Source organism: Gossypium hirsutum, chromosome D11 (genome assembly GCF_007990345.1).
Source record: "Gossypium hirsutum isolate 1008001.06 chromosome D11, Gossypium_hirsutum_v2.1, whole genome shotgun sequence".
In the NCBI taxonomy this organism is placed as follows: domain Eukaryota; kingdom Viridiplantae; phylum Streptophyta; class Magnoliopsida; order Malvales; family Malvaceae; genus Gossypium; species Gossypium hirsutum.
Window position 1 is genome coordinate 59,377,966 of NC_053447.1, and position 6,928 is coordinate 59,384,893.

Sequence of the window (6,928 nt, forward strand, 5' to 3'; positions counted from 1 at the left end):
AGGAAATAAATTGAATAAAATGCAAAATTTTAGGAGCATCTAGAAAATGAAATTAAACTGGTTCATGGATATTATGGGATGTTATAAAAATCTTTGGTATTGATAAATCAAATTGAATAATTGTATAGATCGGGAATTAAACCAAATTGAGGATAACCAAGGAAAAAGCAAAATTGTGGAATAGTCTTTAAAGGTACAGTTGCTTATTGTTTTTCCAGGTAAGTTCATATGGTATGATTTTATTTTAAATTGTTATGTATTTGAATTATAAATATGTTTGAGTTTGGTTGTAATTTGAATTTTTTGTAAGTTGGTACAAAATGTGAGATATTGACTAAATTGTAAAGAAATGGATATATGTGTTAAAAACGCCTAGGTTAACTTAGTAAAGGTTAGGATATGATTGACATGTTAATAGGGCTATATGCGTGCTTATTAAGGAAATGTGATTGTACGAGATCATTACACTGTATATCGGGATCCAGCATTTGTTGCGGATCACTGAGTATTATATGTTTCTATGGAGACCCTGATGTGGTAGAGGGAGTATTATTATACTATTATTTATATGAGTGCCTACGAGCTTTGCACTTCGGTGCCCTAGTGTGGTGTAGTTATTGCTCGGACGAGCAATCTGGTGTGGTGTAGTTACTTGTGTATCCAAATTTGTTCGCTAGAGTTCATCGGGCTAAATGGTTAATGAAAAGTGAAAAATGGAAATAATTTTATATGAGTTTGGTACCTAAATGGTTAAATGTTGATTGGATTATGAGGATGATATTGAAATGTTGATTTTATGTGAATTGGATTGCTATATGTTTGAGTTACCATATTAAGTAGTTATATGTTAAACTCACATTATTGATATGTGATTTGCTATGTTTAGGCAAACTTTTCAAGCTAAATAGTTTATTGTGTTTAATTGTAAAATGAGGTAAGTTTTTGTTTAATGCCTATGAACTTACTAAACATCATAATGCTTACACTATTTTTTTTTCTTTTCCCTTGTAGATCACCTTGCAAAACTCGTCAAGCCAGATCGATTGGAAGATAACACTATCCTATCACCAAATGGATAGCTTTTTGGTCATTTTGAACCTAAAGTTATGGAATGTATATATAAGACGCCTTAATGTGATTCTAATGTATATAAGTGTTTTGGTATATGTATAAAAAGTAAATGCCATGTTGAGTTTTGATAACTTGTGATGATCTTGGCATATGATGACTTGAATGAGTTTATAGCATGAAATTAGATAAATGCATGAATTTGAAATGTTTGGTAATTGGTGGAAATGGAAATGCTTGAGTGGCATGTTTGAGGTATGCATATGAAATGTTAATAGCATGAAAGTGATCATGGTTGAGAAGTGTTAAGATTGAAACTGAAAGATAGGTCTTGATAGCTTGATAAATAAGTGAATGAGTTGAAATGTATTTTAACATATGTACTTTGGAATATGTTGTATTATGTGGTCTAGTTTTTGTTGATGAGCAGTTATGTTAATGTTTAATAGCTACAGTTGAATGAATTTATATTATATAGGTGTTGAAATTAGAATGATTTGGTATGTTTTGGTGGGATTATGTATATGTTTTAACTTAAATTTGGAAAGTTGATTGGTCATTGAATAGGTTGTTTGAAAGTTTTTGAAATAGGTACTGTAACACCTTATACCCGACCCGATCGCCAGGTCTGGGTATTGAATGTCACAACAACCCAAATATTTTAACAAAATTTCTATCTTACTTTATCGTGTACTTAGACAACCCAACTTTCACAACAACTTGGTACGACTAAGACTCAATTCATCTAAATTAAATTCTTATAGCTTTGGTTCCTTAAGTAAACATGATCGCTATTTACAAGATTTAAATCAATGATCAAATTACAGACGCAATCATTTTAAACCCTGAGGCATGGCCTCAAAAGGTGCCCCTCTATATACACGAGTCAGCTATCACGCCTGACTCTTCATTTTGGCGGAAACTGGCTTGGTCTCTCCACTTAACTTCCAAGTCTTTATTTACCCTACATCCAATTAGTAAATTTTATAAGTTTAGAAGACCCACACGGTATTCTCTATGCCATATGGTCTTGATAGACCCCTACTCAAAATAATCCCCTACAGGCTTCCTTGGTCAGTAGTCCCTGTGGTTTTTCCCATGTTATAAGATCTTAACTTGTTATCCTCTTTTTTTCACTAACGGATTTACCGCTTAGATCGTTTGACAAAAAACCTACTTCATTAGCCCTTTTATTATACCTGAGGTTATATTTCCATCCAACCACTAGTGAACTAAAAATGGCAGTTACCACATACCTCGAAAAGGGTATCTTGCCTATTACCTCAGCCCTGTTAAGGCTGCATAGACGAAATCCCTCTTTTTTGTAATACTTTGGCGGACTCCCTTACTAGCCTATTTAATTACGTTCTTGGGTGCATCGTTTCCTCTTATCATATTATTTGTTGCATGATTCTTAATGCGATTTCCCTTTTTCTTGCCTTAACTTTTCCCTGATTCGTCATTCTCACAGACTTGATTTGCCGCCATGGCCAAGCTATGGTCTTACACAGTATATCCCCATGTTTACCGTCTCGGTGGACTACCCCGTATTTATCGTCCCAATGGACTATATTGGTTGACATAGCCATGTCACCCCGAAGGACCAGTCGATAACCGTTGTCACAATTTTATTCTAGCGAGCCAGTCGACACCACTCTACGGGACAACCATACTCTATTGTATCCCTTTAACAATCCGCCTATTCTTCTATTTCTCCACTTATTCCTAAATTCATCTACCTAGTAAAGTTATAATTCCTCCGTACTTCGCACATAATATTAACAAGTTCTATCATATATTTCATTTTGCTAAATATTATCATAAACAATACGCAATTCATTCATTTATCAAGATACAACTAATATCTTTTAGCAACTAGATTTCCAAGAGTACATACTCAGCATATCATTCATACACCAATTATACAATTTCCATATCTATAAACAACCAAGGTTCTAGTCATAAATCAAAACAAATGTAAGTATAGTTCAAGTAAAAGATAAGACATCATCAATCACCCAAAACTGAAGTACAGATACTCACCTTAAATCCTTTCTTCTTGTCAATTTAGCTTGTCCCTACACCAGAGCCTCCTTCATCCTGGACAAACCTTAACCCATAATTTACTTAATAAAAACTTATTAGAAGCCTTTGCCCTAATTTTTTTATCAAATTCTCGAACGTAGAGAGTTAGAAAACTTACCAGTTTTAAAATCTCTCTACTTCCAAACTCAAATCCTCATGACTTCTACTCCATACAAAGCTCTCCTAAGTTCTCTTCATCTCTAGAGCAACCAAAGAAGGCAAAGCAAGTAAAAATAAATTTACATACTGAATTAAAGGGGATTTTTCTTTTACCTTGCTAGAATGTCCACTTTCACCTATTTATATATCTCTTATGCACTATCTCTCAAACCCCCTTAGCCAATCACTGGCAATCATTATGTCTCCCGCTATGGAACTAGTTGATCTCATCCTAACTAAACTAGAATTAGAACTCAACTATTTACTCAACAGTTAACATTTTCTCCAAAATTCGTGGAAGAGTCCACCAATTCTCTACTTTGTTAAATTAAGTCCCAAAACTCCTCTAAATTCGAGTCCTTAAAGATATTTGGGTGTGACAGGTTGTAACACCCTTCACCTGTGGGTGCTACACAAGTACTATTTGATTTATTTTTACCAAACCAGTATGTTACGTTGCGACGTCGAGCAATGGTTGTCGATGAGAAACCCTGCCACTGTGACAAGGCTGAAATAGTATGTTACATTGTGACAAGAAACCCTGTAACACCCCAGATCTGGAGGATCCAAAGTTTCAACGCTTAGTAGTGAATAGTATGTCTGGCGTAGTGTTATTTGTCCAAAGATTGTTTTAGTGTATAAGTGTAAGCGTGTAATATCCACCACAAGAGTGAGTAAGAATTTGATTTTCTAATGTTTTACTATGTATTAAGGAAACATTCGTGTTAGGGGATAAAAGAGAAATATGGGATGAGTATTTGCCAAAGGTATAATACCCCCGGATTGTATGGAATATTGTGCTAGTTAGATTTGAAGTAATCTAGTGAGAAACCAACTGTATAGTTTAGCCTGATAAGCTTGATGAAGAGAACTTATTTATAATTTTCTCGGAAATTGTAGGCCAATAATAAGGCAAGTTCTGATTTGCATGACACTTGTTAAATTCTATTAAGCAAGATAAATCATATTTATATATGAGAGTGTGTTCTAAAAGGGGGATTGTTCCTTCTTCTTTATTTACCTTAAGTGGTATATACTAAAACTTTTCTTAAATCTGGATGTATCCTACCTCGATGATCTAGAGGCTAAGGTTCTTTTATGATCAGTAGTTGCTTCGCATCAAGGTAAATATTTCAGCTCTGCATGTTAAGTATTGAATGAGTAAATCTATATATGGTAATTGAACAACGAGATTATAAGTATAAGGTTTCTGCATGAGATGGCCAGATATTGAAATGATAAGTAATTTGTATGTATGAGAGTATTAATGGTGAAATTATGTTTCTAAGTAGTGATTGTTGTTGGTTCGTGATAGATATCTAGATCTAGAGCTTTGAACTGCAGTCGGTAAGAATCAGGTGAGTCTTTACTTTGACTCTTGCATGTATACTGTTCATGTCGAAGTATGTCTATAAGAAATTTATTGAACTCTGGATCCTAAATCATGAAAAGTATAGTATGTGATGATTGGTGTACGAATATTGAAACATTGAAGTGTGGCTGAGTACGTATATGTTTGAATGCATGATATGAGATGTGTGTTTTGTTTGGGTGCATGCTAGTAAAGTAATAGGTTAAATTTAGATTGTGTTAATGCATGAAGAGTCTATTAAGAGAGTTTATGTCTCTTCACCTCGGTGGCATCTAATGGAGTCTGTCGGGACTGAAAACATAAAATCTAAAGGAAATTCCATGGCCATAACATCCTCTAAAAAAGAATTAAAGAATGGTGATTACCCAATGGGCTTCTTTGCGTGTCCAAGGATGCTGATGGACAAACCTCATGTAGTGCGAGTTTAGGCACATTTATATCGTAAACACGACAACTAATAATAGCTTTTGTGGTGAACTTGGAAAGGGATACTTTGTGGCAAATTCTGAGTGGATAGCCTTAGTGGTGTGTTCTATCTTATTACCTATATGGTATATTTTGCTAAGTCTATGGGGCATGAATTGTCAAAAATATCTAGTAAGCTATAAATCTGAATGTATGTCTCTATAGTAAGATGAGAAAGTTCTAGTAGTTTTGTAATAAGTATAACCAAGATAAGGTATTGATATACTTTAGAATAATAGTTGAATAAAGTCTTAAGGGTTTTCCATGAAAAAGATATGTGTATCTGTATGTCAAAAAGGGTATCTGTTATGATAATTTGTCAATATGAAAAGTAAGGGGTATCACATCTTCTAAATTTATTCTAAATCTAAGTCAATGTTATTGTGAATTATAAGATTCTGTTATAGCATGATATGAAGTTCAATTGGATGTTATACGCTATGAATTATCATTATGGATATGTGTACAAAACTAGATCTGTAACACCCCTTACCCGAGACCATGGTCGGAGTCGAGCATGAGGCGTTACTTGACTTAACTTAAAAGTTCGGGGCATAAAAATTTACTTTCAAATTTAATTTCATCATTCATAATAAAGCTGTCCTCCTGTACAGCAGTCACTAAAATAATTATAATTCAAGCTACAAAACTCGAAATTTAGATCCGTAAATTTTCCATAAAACTAGACTCATATATCTATTCATCATAAATTTTCAGAATTTTTTATTTAGCCAATTAGTACAGTTTATTAGTTGAAGTCTCCCCTGTTTCACTAATCGACTATCCTAACCACTCATCACTAAAATTTAATTATCTCTTATTAAAGGCTTCATATGGTGATTAAACTTATTTCTACTGAAAATAGACTCATTAAGGAGTCTATACATATAAATTATAACTCAAAATTCCTTCTGTACAATTTTTAATGAATTTCTAAAGTCAGAACAGGGGACTTCAAAAACATTCTTGCCCTGTTTCACTAAAATTCAAATATCTAAAAGTATATAATTCTTTTGCTTACTCCACTTCTTTTATATGAAAGTAGACTCTTTCAGCTTTAATTTCATATCTCACTCAACTTCTAATTATATTTCCACTATTTTTGGTGATTTTTAAAAGTTACATCAATGCTGCTGTCCAAGAACTGCTCCATTGCAATTTTTAAAAAAAATTCAATATAACCCCTTTATAATTGTCTAACCTTCCCTGCAAATTTCAAATCACAACCAATTCCAGTATTTCATCTACTTCATTTAAATACTAATGAAGTTCAACCAATCAACCATTTCAAACTAAAAACATGTATATATTTCGATATCTAACGCAACCATAACATTCAAATTTACTTTTCACTTCAATTCCCTATACATGCCATATAAATCCAAAAAGTTGCTTAACATAAACTACCGGAGTATATCTGGATAGTGTGATTCTTGATGTAGATCCGATCCTCCGAATGTATAAATACGTTAATCTACAAAAACAATAAACACACACATGTAAGCTTATAGAAAAGCTTAGTAAGTTCATAGGCATAAAACATAAATCTTACTAAACACTTGTACACTTATACAATATACACCATTACTAAATTTACCTGTCAACCACAATCTTTGGTGAGTTCCTTGGTATAAACTCACTACTACTTATTCTTTTACCATAATTCCTTTGGGCCCATTTGTCACTTACCATCCTTGATCAAAATTAAGGAACGGTTACGGAAAATTGAGTACTTCACTTTCACTTTGACATATGACCTCTTATCACTTGTCCTTGATC